The sequence below is a fragment of the Camelina sativa genome, chromosome 18 (assembly GCF_030686135.1).
Source record: "Camelina sativa cultivar CO46 ecotype springtype chromosome 18, ASM3068613v1".
In the NCBI taxonomy this organism is placed as follows: domain Eukaryota; kingdom Viridiplantae; phylum Streptophyta; class Magnoliopsida; order Brassicales; family Brassicaceae; genus Camelina; species Camelina sativa.
In genome coordinates, this window is record NC_141897.1 from 12424253 (window position 1) to 12442924 (window position 18672).

General features: G+C 37.1%; 1 non-coding gene and 1 pseudogene across 1 annotated transcript; both read left to right on the top strand.

The window, feature by feature from the left end:
* Positions 1 to 8137: 8137 nt before the first annotated feature.
* Positions 8138 to 9254, top strand: LOC104763271 (F-box/kelch-repeat protein At5g49000 pseudogene; annotated as a pseudogene).
* A 7995-nt stretch (positions 9255 to 17249) lies between these two features.
* On the top strand, positions 17250 to 17356 carry LOC147922817 (small nucleolar RNA R71). The gene has a single exon (XR_015589940.1). It is a non-coding gene; the product is annotated as a small nucleolar RNA R71 (small nucleolar RNA).
* Positions 17357 to 18672: the final 1316 nt, after the last annotated feature.

Consider the following 18672-nt stretch of genomic DNA (forward strand, 5'->3'; position numbering starts at 1 on the left):
TTTCAGGTGTATGCTTCCGAAGCCTCACACAAGGAGCAACAAGACTGATCCTACTGTGAATCTTTCAAACCAAGAATTGGGAAAACTTGAGCGTGAGAACAGAAAAGCAGCCAAATCCTTGAAGATGGTTAACACAATCATTCTGGTTCGTGCTGAGGATGGTGCTTTGAGGGATCAAGAGGGCCACTTGCGCAATGAGCAGGGCCAAAAGCTTGATGCAGAAGGGAATGTTATTACTGAAGCTGTTGTTGCCAATGAGCAGGCTGCTGGCGAGCAAGTTCTTGTTGTTGACGAACAGGCCGATGGTGCCGACCGACGCCAACATGGCATCGATCGACACCCACCTCCAGCAGACAAATGTGGAGCTGCCAACCATCTCCAGAACCCAGTTCGAAGACAAGAACAGAACCGGGACTTGATCAGGACCATTGCAGACTTCAACAGAGCTGACCTGGTTTATCAGAACTGATCTGCAATTGTTCCTCCTCCATTCCAAAGGAATGACTTTGAGCTAAAGCCTGCTTACTTCCAGCTTGTTGGGCAGAGACCTTTCTCAAACCTGCCCAATGAGAAGCCTTTGGACGATATTGAGCACTTTGAAGACCTGATGACTAGCATCAAAGCCAATGGTGTGACTGAAGACTATATCTACTGCAAGCTCTTCCCATACTCACTTGCAGGAGAAGCATCTCAATGGTTGAAATAGTTGCCAACTGGATCTTTGACATCTTGGCAACAAATTAAGGTGGCTTTCCTTAATTATTTTGATGATGATGCTATGTCTGATGAGTTGAGAGTGAAGCTGTCCTCTTTCAAGCAAAGACAAGATGAAGCTTTCAAGGCAGCTTGGGTGAGATTCAAGGCCTATCAGAGGGACTGTCCACACCATGGTTTTTCAAGGGTGCAACGGCTAAGTATCTTTTTCAGAGGGATTGACTGGGAATATCAGCTAGCTTTGGATGTTGCAAGCCATGGGAACTTCAAGACAAGATTTCCAGAAGATGCAGAAGCTTTGATTGAGAATTTGACTTCCAGCAATAGCACTAAGAGAGCATATACTGAAAGGAAGAGATTACATGGAGGATTTGATTCAAACCAGCTAGCTTTTGTTAATGCTAAGCTTGATTCAGTTCACAATCTCATGGTTGGTAAGAAATCAGTTCACTTTGCTGCTGAAGTTGAATCATTTGAGCCACAACCTGAGTCTGGGAATGAAGAAGCAGATGTCAACTTTGTATATGGGAATCAGGGTTAGAGATTCGGTAATCAGCAAAGCAACAAGCCTTACAATGGGAACTTTTCAGGATACACTCCTAACCCATATTACCAGAAGCAGCAACAGAAAAATGGCTATACAAGAACCTATGGGAACTCATCTTATTAGTCTCCTCTTCCTAAGACTTCTTCTGAGAGTAGAATAGAGGTCATGCTTGATCAGCTTCTTCAGGGACAGGAGAATATGACAGTGACATTCAATGGAAAGATCGACAATGTCTACACTGAGCTGAATGGGAAGATAGATGCATTAAACATTCATGTCAAGAAGCTAGAGAATCAAGTTATTCAAACAGCTGGATCCGTCAAGAGGCAAGAGGGATTTCTCCCTGGGAGAACTGAGTCAAACCCCGAGCATGCTTGCAATGCCATATTAGTGAGGGATGAAGAAGATGGAGAAATTTAAACTGCAGAAGAAGGAGGGCAATCGGCCAAACCTGAGATGGAGAATTCGACTTCAGACAATGGTGTCGGTCGACACCCCTCTCAGACAGAACCAGAAACTGCAAAATCTGAGGTTCCGACAGCTGTTGAGAGGGTGTACAAGCCTAAGGTCCCTTTTCCTAAGCCAAGAAGGTCCAAGCATGAGCTTGAGGAAGCTAGATACAAGGCAATGATGGACAAGGTGATGATTGAGATGCCTTTGATTGATGCAGTAAAACTTTCACCACCACTTAAGCGATATGTGAACAGAATGGTATCCAATGGTTTGAGCCCTGAGGAAGGAACACTGCTTACAAAAGATGTCAGGGCAGAGTAGAAGGCTTCGACCCAAAACTTTAATGGGGTTTTACTTTGAAATAGCATAGACAAGTCAAGCTCGGTGAGAAGTCTATGTTTAAGTTCAGCCATCCCATTTTGCTTTGGGGTTGATGGACACGAGAGCAAATGTTGAATCCCATGGCTTTGTGGATGTGTTCTGAATCGAGTACTAGTAAACTCACCACCACCATCACTTTGAAAACCTTAATCTTCTTACCCAACCGATTCTCAATTTGTTTTTGAAAAACCATAAACACATCACAGAAATCGGATTTAGACTTGAGAGGGAATATCCAGGAGTAGCGAGAGTATTCATCCAAAATAACTGCATAATATTTGAAACCTTGAACAGATACAATAGGTGATGGACCCCATAGATCACAGTGTAATCGATCAAGTGTTTCCTTAACATAAGAACTAGAAGAATAAAAAGGAAGCTTAGTGCTCTTTCCCATTTGGCAAGGTTCACAAACGAAAGTGGTGCTGCTCTTATTAACGGTAATGGCCTTGCTAGATTGTAAGAGTTAAAGAATCTTGAAGTTCGCATGTCCCAAACGTTGATGCCACACCATAACACTGGCTACAACCTGACGATGAGAGTAGAAAGCTCCCAATTCCTCATTCTTCAACACATAAAGCCCTTCACGATGTGGTCCTTTGGCCACAACCCTCTGAGTTGGTAAATCAATAACATATACATAATTAGAATAAAAAAAAAGACTCCACAGGGATAGTCATCACACAACTTGGAGACCGACAAAAGTGATTTCTCTGTGGTTGGAAAGACAAGAACATCATATAGAGGGATACTACCTGTTGGGTTGTGAGCATAGTGGAACCAACATGAGTAATGGGTTGAAAAGTGCCATCGGCCACCATTACATTCTCAGAGTCGTTGTACGGCGTCATAGTCTGAAGGGACTCAGCAGTAGAAGTAATGTGAGTCGTGGCTCCAGAATCAATAACCCATTCCTTACCACTAGGATTAGACAAGCTAAGGACGGCAAGAGCTTGGGGAACATCATCACTTTGATAGGAATTATCAAAGCGATTCCAACATTTGAGGGTAACATGACCAGTACGACCACAAATTTGACTTACAGGACGAGAAGAAGAATTACCAGATTGATTCCAGCTAGAGGAGCTTACTTGTTAGGAGAAGCCGCAGCCACGAGTGGAGTAGCCACCGTGACCTCGATTGTTACCACGACTCCGCCGTCCTGACCTAGAGTATCCCCCTCGGTGAGTATGAAAAGCAAGATGAGGTGAGACATTAGAGGGAGTCTCATACGACCGGAGCTTCGAATCGTAGTCAGAAATCTCCAAAACGACATCGTTAAAAGTTGGGGCTGGAGTAAAAGACATCGAGCTTTGAAGAACCATCGTTATTGGGTCGTATTCATGGCCCAGCCCATTAAGCAAAGTAAAAATCTTCATGTTTTCATCGACCGGTTTCCAATGGAACTCAAATTATCACATACAGCCTGGAACTCATGACAGTAATCAGTAAAGGTTATACCTTTGATGTTCAGGAGTTGAAGGCGATGGCGGAGATCAAATTCCCGTGCAACAGAACTCTTGTTAAAATTGCCAGCAAGGGACAACCAGACATCTTGAGAGGTGGGTAAGGCGTGAAAGAGACCGAGCACCTCTTCAGTGAGTGTACCAAAAATCCAAGACTTGATGAGCTCGTCCATGCAGATCCAGTCTTCATACGCCGGATTTGGAGCTTCGACAGCATGATTGTTAGTGTTAGTGACTATAACCGGTGGGGGTTTCGGGACTGACCCATGGACAAAACCAAGAAGCTTTTGACACCGAAGCAGCGACTCGAACTGGGTTTTCCAGAGGAGATAGTTACTATCACTCAGTTTGATGGTAACGGAACTAGCAACATGAAGAGTGGACGGAAACGGATAGGAACCAGAACCTTCTGCCATGACAGCACCTGTTAAGGTTTAAAAAGCTCTGATACCATGTGAATAAAAGAGGAATTTGAGCTAAGTAGACTTTTATTGATATCTCAAGCTTAACTTCATATGATACATTGTGTTGATACTTATACTACTTAGGAACATTCTAGATCCTTGATACAATGTAGGATCTTTTTACATTTGTCAATCATCTAACTACTCTCTTCTGATAGGATGGGATTAAAACGGTTTGATAGTACAATGTTCAGAGAGTCATCAGGTTTGGTCTACTGTTCCTTTTGTGTAACCTGTGTTTTTGTCTTCTTCGGTTGCAGGGATGGTTGCAGTGAAGGACTGTGCACATTGGCTAGTTGTGACTTCGATGTTGACCTTGATATGGGGCTTGGGACTTGCCTTGTTGTTGGACTTGAGGTTTTACATTAACACGACGGACCTTCCTCTGAAAGATTGAAGCATCATGAATTAGGTTCTCTTTTCACAAAGATTGAAGCATGATGAATTAAGTTCTCTTTTCACAAAGATTGAAGCATCATTTAACCACGAATTCGATGATAACGAAGGATTGATCAATAGACGGATTTGATGATAACCGGATTTGATCAACTCTAAACCATGGAGATAATGATAACGATGGCTTTGATCAACAAACGGATTTGATGAATCGATGTTGCCGGTGGAGTGTTCCGATTTGATTTCTTCCCTCGACACTCGCCAAATAGAGAGAGAGAAACGAAGAGAGAGAAGTCGGGAAAAGAGGAAGAGAGTAGCAGAAAAAATAATTTTATTTATTTATTTATTTTTTCTGCTACTCTCTTCCTCTTTTCCCGACTTCTCTCTCTTCGTTTCTCTCTCTCTATTTGGCGAGTGTCGAGGGAAGAAATCAAATCGGAACTTTGTCAAACACAGGGTCCTTAAAGTTCTAAAACTCCTTCTGTAAATATCGATCGTTATTTCTTTTTATTACTAAGCAACTTTGTCATTTCCATCTAATACCACCAGTGGAGATGGAGATGGAAGTATTATCACTGTAACTAGTATAATATATGGTTTGTTTCCCTATATTGTATGTATCCTAAATGTTTATGCAAGTTCACAATATTGTATTGTATATATTTGACATGAGTTAATTATATATATTTCACATGATTTTCACATGAGATATATATTTTAGAGCAGGAGTGTTCATTCAAACTATCATTTACCAAAACAAAATATTTATTCAAACCATCATTTACAAAAAAAAAAAAAAAAAAAAAAAGTCATGTGAAATTGCTTTAAAATCAAGGAAACATACAGTATATAATGTCGTCAAACAAAAGCCATGGGAATTGCATACCAAGAATAGGAGGGTTTTGGGAAATATTTGAGATTACCAGAGATCATAAGCCGGAACATAGGGTTCGATTTTTTTTTTACGATACGATAGGGTCAGATTGAATGCCCAAAGAGATGATTAAATGCCAAATGTTTTTTTTTTTTTTGCACATAATAAAGGAAAATGAACATATGACATTTAATCTTCTCTTTTGTGGTTGGTATAAGAAATACTCTTCCAGTTGTGTTATAATATGGCTCTGCTGCCAAGACAATCGGATGTTAAATTTCACAAAGGACATTTTTTGTTTTTTGTTTTTGGTCTTACCTACACAACAAAAAAAAAGGTTCAGAAAAGATGTCTTGATATTCGGGTTTGGAGAAAACAAGATAGTAATAATTGAATGGTTGGTTATAAACTCCATACTAAACAATGCGCGTACTAGTAATTTGGTATGCTCAGCTCCATATCCAAGTATGGAGCATTTTTAAAGCAGACCAGAAAAATGCGAATAGGTAGTTATATTTCAGTATGGATTTACTGTTCACTCCATACTAACATGTATTTTATTGGTCTGCACTTGGTCCGACATTGGTACGGAGTTTATCAAACAATTGTGTGAATGGTAGAGATATAGCGGACTGGTCCGGTCTGGAGCATACCAACCAACCATTCAAGGCACCATCACTACGTAATGAATCTGGTTATGTAGCTTTTTTCCTTTCTTTTTTTTAGTATGTTAAGTTATGAAGGAATGTTTTGTGTTTTTTAGTGTAATGCAATCATCGCGTCTTTTGCTTAAAAACATCTCCACTCACTTCACTTGGTTGTAGATACTATGTAAGCTTATTTTGTGACTGTTACTTTGATAAGACACTCTGAACCCTAACTCTTTTTCTACTGCTTAATGAATGTTTCATTAGACTAGCTCGCGAGCACTAACTTGTACGTTTAAGCATACTTAATTTGTACGTTTAAGCATACTTAATTTGTCTATGAAAAATTCATTTGTTTGTCTATTGTACATCCTTGGGCTAACTAGTAAAACGTTCGAATCCAATTATATATGGTGTCTTCTCACCATTTTCTTTTTTTGCTCAACTTCCACTCTTCATTAACCAAACTTCTATTACATATCTTAGATCCACTAGATTTTTCACTCAATTTGGAACAATAAAATACAGTTTGGTATGATAATTCAAAAGAAAAGATTTCTTAATTTGCAATTCAATCTGCCACTATGTTTACTTCACGGTTGACAAACTCGAATTCGATATCCTCAAATTACTGGCTTAGTAGCTTTATATCTTTGCAGTCATAATCATTTGATATTGTTCTGACAGTTGGAAATATATATAACCAAAAGTTCTCAGAAAACATAAAAACAATTTTTTGTTTTGTTATGCAAGATGTTTTAGACTCGAAAACCAGTATTTTCCTTTAAGCCAGAGCTGACAGTTGACGGGCTTCTCTTAACTAGCACTAAGAATTCCGAGAATCACGATTTTTTTTCCTTGAAAAAATTCATGCTTGCGCCGTTGGACCATATATATACTTTTTAGTACAATAAAACTTTAATGTTAACAATTTTATTCATGTAATACATGTATACATAAAACTTTGTAACGAAAAGAAACATATACTTATTAATCTAAGAAGAAAACCATGTGACTTTATTTAGTTTTGTGTTATGGACATGAAGTTAATTGCAGAAAAAAAAAAGACTATATGCACAAAGTAACTACGAAACCAAAATGATTTAACAAACTAACTATGAGCTACAATGTTTTGTTAGAGAGGTAGATGCGATTACTGAAGTAAGTCAAGTATTTCTCTTTCTTTTATTCTTCATCTCTCGTTTCTTTTGTTCTTATTCCCTACCGCTTCAACCTGCAGCAACTCCAGAAGAATTATGCCCCTCCCTTCTCACCAGATCTCTACCACTAATCTCTTCCTCCACCGAAATTATGGTGCTCTTTTCACCAAAATTGTACAACCAATCTCTCTCCCCCTATAAGATCGGATGAAGTCATTGGAGGGTTTGGAGAGTTTAGATTCTTCTCATATGACCATTAGGCGCAAATGCAAGTGGGGGAGCTCAAGACAAAGAAAGATCGCACATGTGGCCTTAAGGGTTTAAACCCTCTTATGACATGTCACTTTCAACATGGTCAAATGTGCAAATGATCTTGTATAGGATATTCATGTTGTATGTCTTTCTATAGTTTGTATCTTAATTGGTTACAAATCAAGTAAGAAATGATCATCTCTTTCTCACATTCTCTCTCCAAACTCGCAATTCTTATACATACTTTACTCTTCACACTCATTCTCTTAAACTCTCGTGTTCACCATTACTCTTCACACTTATTCTTCTTACACCCTGATTATCCTTCATCTCTCATATTATTTTTCTCCTATTCCTCACGTTTCAACCAGCAACAATTCCAGAACTTTACCACTCGTTCTCATAGGATTTCTACCGCCAATCTCTTTCCTCACCGAAACATATAATATTTCGCGTGTTATGTATCATCAGACCTTGTCCACAAATCAAAACTGAATCAGTCAGTGACTCAGTGGTAAAGCTACAATCTAAACACAAACTAGCAAAAAGAAATAGACTTACAAAATTAGCCTTCATTAACAAATAAACTAACCACCAAATTGTTCTTATATTTCCATTTTTTCAATTTTTTAAAAAAAGCATGTCTCAAAATTATTTATTATTTTGAGGCCCATTACGATTCAACAAAAGGATTCTGATCCACTACTTCTATTAAGAACTCTAAAACATGGAGACGACGACATCGAAAAAACGAAAGGTTAGGTCAACGACGATTTTATCTCGATGACGTCCGTAAAGAAGAAGACGAAGAAGCAGTCTCCGGAATCACTTCCATATGATTTGCTCTTGACTTGCTTCGCACGCGTCTCTAGATTGTACTACCCGACTCTCTCCATAGTCTCCAAGAGCTGTCGAAGCCTCGTTGCTTCACCGGAGCTTTACAAGACTCGGTCTTTGTTAAACCACATGGAGAGTTGTCTCTACGTGTGCTTAAAGTTCCCTTCTGACCCTATACCACGTTTGTTCACTCTCTGCCAAAAACCTAATCAAACCCTAACCAACATCCCCAAGAAGAAGAATAAGAAGTCAACTGCACATGTTTTGGTTCCGGCCCCAGTTCCTCCTATGGACTATAAGGATGTGGTGGCTGTTGGTTCTAATATCTATGCCATTGGGAACCATTGAGAATGCATCCTGTAGCGTCTCAATCCTGGACTGCATATCTCATACATGGCACAAGGCTCCAAGCATGCGGAAGGACCGGGATTACCAAGCTGTTCATGTCGTTGATGGAAAAATCTATGTAGTAGGAGGCTTGCATGACTTCACTTCTTCAAATTGGATGGAGGTTTTCGATCCAAATACTCAAACTTGGGAGCCTATCTCAAGCCCTCTAGATAAGAGATGTAGTCATATGAACCAGAGCTTAGTGTTTGAAGGAGATATCTACCTGTTTGGGGATAAGGTTGTGGCTTACAAGCCAAAAGAAGATAAATGGATAGCGATTACAAAAGAGCATCCGAATTTTCAAACAGGATGGTTTCAGCACTCTCATTGCGTGATTGATAACATAACGTATTGTTATTGTTATCGTCCAGGTCGAGTCCTATGGTATGACTCTAAGCTAAGATGCTTGAATAATTTGAAGGGTCTTGAAGGTTTGCCTAATATTGCTTATTATAGTACTGTTAACCTAGTGCATTGTGGTGGTAAGCTTGTTGTTTTGTGGGACAAGTATGTGCGTGCAAGTCAGTATAAGGAGAAGATGATTTGGTGTGCAGAGATTTCTCTAGAAAAGCGCAACAGTGATGAGATTTGGGGGAAGGTCGAATGGTTCGACGCGGTTCTTACAGTCCCTAAGTTTTATAGATTCATGCGTGCTATCTCAGCTACTGTTTGACAGGTTAGAACGTAATGAACCTGGTTATTATATATAAAATAATTTTCACAAAACACACCAATTTTTGTTTTTCTTTCATGACTTGATAAAGTCAATTACATCTTTCAGAGAATAGCCACAATGTTATTTTAGACAACAATGCCCTCTAACCAAACTATTTTGGTTTGGTTTACTCCCATCAAATGTAACAGTTCTTTGATTAAATTAATTAATTTCAATAATATATAAATAACTAAAGATAAAGAAAATGAAGAGAGAAGAAACGAAGAAGTGAAGATGGTTTGTGGTGAAAAAGTCATTGTTCTTCTTCAATAACTACAAAATAAACTTAAGTTTTTTGAATTTAAAACATAATTATATATGCTAGATTTGCAAGATTTATGTGTAAAAAAAATTAAAAACGTACAAACACAAAAGATTATGAAAAAACTGTGAATGGTGGCTGAAAATTTTTTAGGGTTGCAGGGTAGTCAGATTGCAGATGATTGCAAAATTACAAAAATATCCTTCATTAAATTTATTTTGTGTACGTGTACGCATTTTATGGTGTACGTAATATTGATTATGTGTACGTCTATTAGATTATGTACTATTATGGAGTATATATCCAAATATACATGTTCACAGCCAACACAAAACTTATATTGTAGTAAGTATGTACATAATACATATGTTTTAGTTTTACAAGAGTTGTATACGATAACACGAGAATAAAGTACATAAAGTATAAAATAAGAGATAACTTAATTAATTTTCTAGTTCGTTTATAAAGAAAATATTAAAATAAAATAGTTACTATTTGTAACTTTGAAATGAGAGAGAACGTGATGTTGAGTCCCTCACGTAAACAATCACTCGTGTATGTATCCTAATTTCTCATTGTTTCACTTACTGTATATGTATATATGGCAATACTATTATGGTATACATATAATAATAGTAATTGGTTGGTCATTTGTAATATATTTTTTTTGTTTTGTTTTTAAACTCCCAACTTCTTTAGCACTATTTTTAAACTCATTCTAAACTCTAAAACTCCATGCAAAGCACCTAAAATGACAAATGAAATGCAAATATGATTAGACATGCTTATTAAATAACAAATGAAGAGAAAAAAGCTTTAAACCTCACAAAAGTACATGATATCATATACAAGTTTGACAAATGCTGGAAATTAAACCCTAAATTGTATACGTACACAATCATATTGATTTCAATGTACAAAATCCCTAAAACTTAAACCATAAATCATTTACGTACATGATATTGGTTTAAATATACGCAACCCCTAAACGAAACCTAAAAATTACCTTAAGCCATGTACGTACATAGTCATATTGACTTAAACTTACATACTCTCTAAACAACCCGTATATGTAAAAGATCATCTTAACTTAAACGTACACAACCCCTAACAATTAAACCCTAGAAAACCATATAGGTACATATTAACTTAAGCGTATATAACCCCTTCAAACATACAATGTCTTTCATGTCATACTAATTTTACTTCCGTCTCATGTACAAGATCTCAATATACATTGAACCTGTGTACATACACAATCTCAATATACATTAAACTCGTGTACGTACACAATCTCAATATACATTGAACTCATGTACGTTCACTTTTTTTTCTTAAAATTTCTCGTATTATATATAGCATTGTTTCCGATTACATAGATTATAAATAACTCAATATCTGATATATATATTAACTCAACATTTGATGTATACAAAGATCGTTCATACATGATTTGAATGTTTACCATGTAAATTTTAATATATACGTACACAAAAGTATATAATTTATTACCATGTACGTACACATATGTACATGTCAGTGTTAATCTCCAATTATCTTTAACGACACGATTCAAATTAAAAAAATATATGAAAATGGGTCTAAAAGATAGAGAAAAATAAATTATAATTAATAGTACGAAAATAAAAAATAGTTATAACAAAGAAAAAGAAAATACTGCAAAAATAAAAGATAGTGATAAATAATAATAAACTTAATATTTCATAATTTTTTATTCTTTGATTCCCTTGTTACGCTATAGTTGGCCAGAAAACTAACTAGCACCATTTTAGTCATAAGGGGAACAATTCTAACTTAACTAAAGACTTCATTTGGTTTGTTTGATTCAAGGATTTAGTTGTCCAAAATTATAGAGATGGCTAACACATGAAAAATACTTTTCACTTTGACCTAAATTGAATTAAAAACTCACCTTGTGGCTACTGCATATAATTTACCCTTATATATATGGCTTTCTTTTTCTTAGTATGCCACTTATGAAGGAATGTTTTGCGTTTTTAGCGTAATCCAACTATCATCGCGCGCTGTCTTTGCTTAAAAACATCTTCTTCACTCACTTCACTTGCTTGTAGATGATATATAAGCTTATTTTGTCACTGTTACTTTGATAAACCCTCTGATCCCTAACTTTTTTTTTCAACTGCTTAATGAATGTTTTTTTTTGTTTATTTATCATTATTAGTTGTTTTTTTGTATCTTTAAACTTTCAATTTAGTAATAAATGAAAAATAATTTAAAGTTCTAAAATATATATAGAAATTGACATATATGTCTTGGAAGGTTAGAAAAAGTCTTAACAAAATCAGAAATTGGGTATATTTGAAAACATATGTGTAAATAATTTTTATATTCGATAAATTATAGGGTTCAATAAATAAAAAAACTCAATTCTTGGTCATAGTATAGTTTCTAAAAATATTCTTGTTTAAAATAAATATATGAAAAGTGTTGATAAACATTTTAGTTACCTTGCAACCACATTTGTAACAGTGACGGAGTTTTAAGCGTAATGCAATTATGAAGGACTTTTAAGCGTAATGCAATTATCATGTCTTTGCCTACAAAGCATCTGCACTCGCTTGCTTGTAAATGGTTAAGCTTATTTTGTGACACTGTTACTTTGATAAATCCTCTGATCCCAAACTCTATTCGTTTTTACTACTGCGTGATGAATGTCTCATTAGACTAGCTAGCGGGTAATGTCGTTCGTTTTTTTTTGCTGAATATATAGGTTTTGGAAAATGTCTACAGCTGACGTCGCTTTCACTTCCAAACATAATGCACAACCTGTAAACTGTTTAACCATGCTTTGCCTATGAAAAATACTTTTGTTTGTGTTGCTTGTGTCTTGTCTCCAGTTACAGTGTACTGTGTTTTCTCTCCATCTTAATTGTGAAATTGATGTGCTCAAATTTACCCTAGAGCTACTCTCTCAAATTAAGAGGTCACTGTAATACTTAGGGGTCGAATTCCACAAGGACTCAAATCTACACAATAAATTAATAAGTTTTATAATTAAGCTAAACAAGTTGATTTAAATAAAGAAAAGCAAGGCAAAATATTAACAAAAACTGTTATAAATTCAAAAGATCAAAAAGCTAGGTCCAGAGAATTTCTCAGGAAATTACAAAATATTAAATCAATAAATTAATTAGGATTCAAACAATTAAAAATCAGATCTAGAACTCTAAACTCTTTTGTAAAATAAATCAGTTCTCACTGCAAATATTATCTAAATTTAAAACCAGAAAATCCAAATCTCTTTGTAAAATTCTAGGTTAAAAATTTTTAAAAACAGGTTTAGATTGTTCACAAAATCACTAAATCAAATATTTTTGAAGAAAGTAATTTTGCTCATCAAAAGGTTTTTGTCAGGAAAATCAATTATATTCTCATATCAATCAATAGTCCTAAGATCTAAATTCAGATGACTAATCAAAGATCTAACATTAAGAACAACCTATGATGAAGATATAGAAAGATAAAGAATCCTAAATAAACAGATCTAATAAATCATAAAATCTCTGTGAAAAACCCTAAACCTAACAAGCAAACTACTCAGACATGTTTAATGAAGAACAAGACATAATTCTGAATAACTTGCAATAGATATTAAAAGTAAAAAGAGGAGTTTAGGAATTTTTCTCTCGAAGGAGTTCAGATCTATCTCCCAAAAGCTCTCAATATCTCTTCTCTCAAAAAGGTTGCAGAAAATAACTTGCTAGAATAAAACTTTTGGGGTTTTCTAAAACCCAAAAACACTATATATATGTCCTAAAACACGTCAGGGACTTGTGTTGCAAATATGAAAAACTTCGGGCAACTTTGTAAAACTTCCAAATTTGTGATTCTTCATCGGCTGAAGAGGGTGTCGACCGATGCTCCTAAGTGGTGTCGATCGATGCCCTTGTTTTGATCCGAGTCCAAATTGATTCTTCGAGATTTATGCTCCAAAATGATCCAAATTGCTCCACTTTGCTCCTTCTGTGCCAAAGTCCTAGAAAACCTGCAAAGACTCAAAAACATCCTAGAAAACAAATCAAAAGACTCAAAAAGACTCCTTATATCATGGTTAAAAACCACAAAAACCATGATATATCAACTCCCCCAGACTTAGCATTTGCTTGCCCTCAAGCAAAACAGAAACTTAGACATGTGAAAGAGGTTTGAAAACAAAGAAACTCATTTTCTTTCTAAAGTAATGTCATGATCATTCAAACCATAATCCATATGCTTAGTGGACAAATCCAAATCGAACCACCATGTACTTCTCCGTTGACATTCGTAGCATCCCAAATTCAAACCAAATTCCACTACTTCCTCCATTAAGCCTTCATCAGTGGGTCTCATCAATTTGATCAATGTCAAGAACCTTCTAGACTCATTCCCGTACTATACCATAACAAGCAAGATATAACTTGTACAACATGTGGTACTCTTTCTCTCCCCCAGACTTATTCTATGCTTATCCTCCTTTGAGCTTTGCTTTGCTGTTTTTTTTTTGTTTTTTTTTTTTACTATTCTTTTTCTCAAAGTTGTAGGCGAATAATGGGGTCATCGGTAATTTACCTACCCCTTGCTTCTAAGCTTTGTGTGATCATTTGACTCAAGAGTAGAATAATGAGGTCACTGGTAATTTACCTCCCTCTCTAAACCGATCAAAATCATCTCATCTTTTATTCTCTTTTTTTTTTTCTAAACAAAGCTCTCAGGAATAATCTTTTATTTTTTTTTAACTTGAATAAGGGAGAGGAGTACCATTTTCTTTTGAAATCTTACTTGTCAGGTATGAACAAGGAGTCAAGCTCTATGAACATTAATCTCCTTGATGAGATAAAAGAAAAGTGCAGAAGTTACCTCAGACTTTTATGGATTCTGTTGGAAATTTGGATGTCTCTGGTTTACTTGTCAGCCATTGGATTTTTCATTAGTCGAAATAGTGGATTCAATCTGCAGCATTAATCAACCAAGGCAATACACCTAAAAAGAAAAATCATAGTTCCCAACACAATTTTGAAAAATTTGACTCAATAAAAACAAAAATCGGTTTTGACACACTAAAAACAAAAACTATGTTAGTAGTTAGTACTAACCTCCCCCAGACTTAAACGACACTGTCCCCAGTGTTTTCAAGTAAGAGGAAAGCTAAAGAAACAAAAACGTATTGAAAATTGTAAGGAAAAGATGAACTGTTTTCGGGTTACCAGCTGGTGTCGACCGATGCCAGAGTGGTGTCGATCGATACCCTTGGCGAACAGTGAATTTGGCCGAAACTCCTTAGTTGCAGTGTTGTGTTGATGGATCAATCCTTAGATGATGATTCTGTTAAGAAACACTCAAACACAAGTTAAAAGCAACATGATAGATAGATAGTTCATGATTTCAAACAAATTTCAAACAAAAACTGACTCAATGCAAAAAGAAAAATGACTCAAAAGGAAAAGAGAAACCTAGAAGTGGGTTGCCTCTCCCACTAAGCGCTTGTTTTCAGTCATTAGCTGGACTGCGTTGAAGCTCATTCATCGGGTGGATCAGAACATGAAAATCCATGCTTCCGAGAGAATGTCCTCTTCATCCAAGGTGGTGTATAAACAGTAGAAGAGTGAGGTCTACCAAGGATATGAGGAACAGGACCAGGGCGGGATTTTGGGATGGGTTTGCCTCTTTTATGTCCTGCAAAATCATCAACAGAAGAAACAAGCGCTCTACGATAATCTTGTGGCTTGGTTAACTGCAAAACAGTTTTTGTACCTTTTAAAGTCTTATTGATGATAGGAGGGGGTTTAGGTGCAGAAGATGTGTACCTTGGCCTTACATGCGGGTTCTGGAGTGTGGAGAGGTGATTTTTCTGTGATGGAACAGGTTTCTGACTTGAAGCACAGAGAATGTCCTGCGAGCTTTCAGTTCTGGTCAAGTGTGGGCTCAATCGTGGAGGGGTGTCGATCGATGTTGCAGCGGTGTCGATCGACATTGAGCTTGATGCTCGAATATCAGAAACTTTTTCAACAGAAAAAGTTTGTCCATCAATAGTAGGAGCTCTCCTCAGCTTATGCATCTCAAAGTTCAGACTCAAACCTTCCACATTCAGTGTTATGTGTCCCTTCTGCACATCTATGATTGCACCAGCTGTTGCCAAGAAAGATCTTCCTAAGATCAGAGGATCACTAGGCTCTTTATCATACTTCAGCACCACAAAGTCAGTGGGAATCATGACGTTTTCAACCTTAATTGGAATATCTTCTAAAACACCTTCAGAAAATCTTCGGGATCGATCAGCTAAGATAAGAGATATCTGAGTTGGCTTAAAATCTGTCATCCCAAGTCTCACATCAACAGAATGTGGCATCAGATTAATACTAGAACCAAGATCACAAAGTGAGTGTGGAAACCTTCCTGTTGAGATTGAGCAATCAAGTACAAAGCTTCCAGGATCTGGTAACTTCTTAGCAGTCCTACACTGAATTGCTGCACTCACTCTCTCAGAGACTACCACTTCTTGCTTCCTCTCTTTTCTCCTTTGAACAGGCTGGTTCAACAGAATTGCACTGACATCTTTTGTAAGTAGTGCTCCATCCTCAAGGCTCAAACCATTGGATACCATACTCTTCACATACCGCTTAAGAGGTGGTGAAAGCTTAACTGCATCAATCAAATGCATCTCAATCATCACCTTGTCCATATTGCCTTGCATCTAGCTTCCTCCATCTCCTGCTTGGATTTTCTTGGCTTAGGAAAAGGAATCTTAGGTTGGTATACCCTCTCAACTGCTAGAACCTGAGATTTAGCAACTTTGGGTTCTGTCTGAGAGGGGTGTCGACCAACACCCAGGTGGTGTCGATCGAAACCATCATCTGAACCCGAGAATTTGATCGATTTTTCTCCCTGTTCTGCAGAAATAATTGCACCAGCATCTTCATCTCTCACTGATATGGCATTGCAAGCATGCTTGGGGTTTGACTCAGCTCTTCCAGGAAGAAAACCCTCTTGTGTTTTAACAGACCCAACAGTCTGTGCCACTTGACTCTCCAATTGCTTAACATGTACATTCAGTGCATCAATCCTTCCAATAAGCTCTGTGTAGACATTATCAATCTTCCTATTGAATGTCACTGTCATATTCTCTTGTCCCTGAAGAAGCTGCTCAAGCATGGCCTCCATTCTGTTCTCAGAAGGAGTTTGTGGATGTGGAGATTGATAGGAAGAGTTCCCATAAGTCCTTGTGAAATTGTTCCCTTGTTGCTGCTTCTGAAAATCAGGCTTAGCAGTGTAGCCCAAAGAGTTCCCACTGTAAGGCTTGTTGCTTTGCTGATTACCGAATCTTTGTCCTTGATACCCAGCTCCATACACATAGTTGACATTCTCCTCAGTATTCTCTGGCTCAGGCTCAAATGTCTCAACCTCAGCAGCAAATTGAACTGGCTTCTTACCCACTAGAAGATTGTGAACTAAATCCAGTTTGGCATTAACAAAAGCTAGCTGTTTTGAATCAAATCCTCCATGTAATCTCTTCCTTTCATTATCTGCTCTCTTAGTGCTATTGCTGGAAGCCAAATTCTCAATCAAAGCTTCAGCATATTGTCTTGAAGTTCCCATGACTTGCAGCATCCAAAGCTAGCTGATATTCCCAGTCAATTCCTCTAAAAAAGATGTTTAGCAGTTTCACTCTTGAAATTCCATGGTGTGGACAGTCCCTTTGATAAGCCTTGAATCTCACCCAAGCTGCCTTGAAAGCTTCATCTGGTCTTTGCTTGAAAGAGGACAGCTTGACTCTCAGCTCATCTGACATTGCATCATCATAAAAGTAGTTGAGGAAGACCACCTTGACGTCATGCCAATTTGTCAATGATCCAGCTGGTAACTGCTTCAACCACTGAGATGCCTCTTCTGCAAGTGAGTAAGGGAAGAGCTTGCAGAAGATGTAATCCTCAGTCACTCCATTAGCCTTGATACTGGTCACAAGATCCTCAAAATGCTCAATGTGGTCCAAAGGCTTCTCATTGGGCAGGTTAGAGAAAGGTCTCTGCCCAACTAGTTGAAAATATGCAGGTTTCAACTCAAAATCATTCCTCTGGAATGGAGGAGGAACAATTGCAGAGCGGTTTTCATACATCAAATCAGCTCTGTTGAAGTCTGCAATAGTCCTGATCAAGTCTCGGTTGTGCTCCTGTCTTCGAACCGGATTGTTAACGTGGTTTGCAGCTCCACGTCCGTCTGCAGGAAGGGGGTGTCGATTGATGCCAAGTTGGCGTCGATCGACACCATCAGCCTGCTCGTCGCCAACAGCTTCAGCAATCACATTGCCTTCTCCATCAAGCTTTTGGCCCTGCTCATTGCGCAAGTGACCCTCTTGATCTCTCAAAGCACCATCCTCATCACGAACCAGAATGATTGTGTTAACCATCTTCAAGGATTTGGCTGCTTTTCTGTTCTCACGCTCAAGTTTTCCCAACTCTTGGTTTGAAAGATTCACAGTAGGATCAGTCTTGTTGCTCCTTGTGTGAGGTCTAGTAGGCATGAACCTGAAACACCAAAGAGAGGAAAAACAAAAATGTGTAAGTAGAAAATAAAAAGAAAAATTTAGACGAAATTAAAAACTCAAATCTAATGGTAGATCAAAGAGTCCCCGGCAACGGTGCCAAAATTTGATGTGCTCAAATTTACCCTAGAGCTACTCTCTCATTAAGAGTTCATTGTAATACTTAGGGGTCGAATTCCACAAGGACTCAAGTCTACACAATAAATTAATAAGTTTTATAATTAAGCTAAACAAGTTGATTTAAATAAAGAAAAGCAAAGCAAAATATTAAATAAAACTGTTGTAAATTCAGAAGATCAAAAAGCTAGGTCCAGGGAATTTCTCAGGAAATTACAAAATATTAAATCAATAAATTAATTAGGATTCAAGCAATTAAAAATCAGATCTAGAACTCTAAACTCTTTTGTAAAATAAATCAGTTCTCACTGCAAATATTATCTAAATTTAAAACCAGAAAATCCAAATCTCTTTGTAAAATTCTAGGTTAAAATTTTTTAAAAACAGGTTTAGATTGTTCACAAAATCACTAAATCAAATCTTTTTGAAGAAAGTAATTT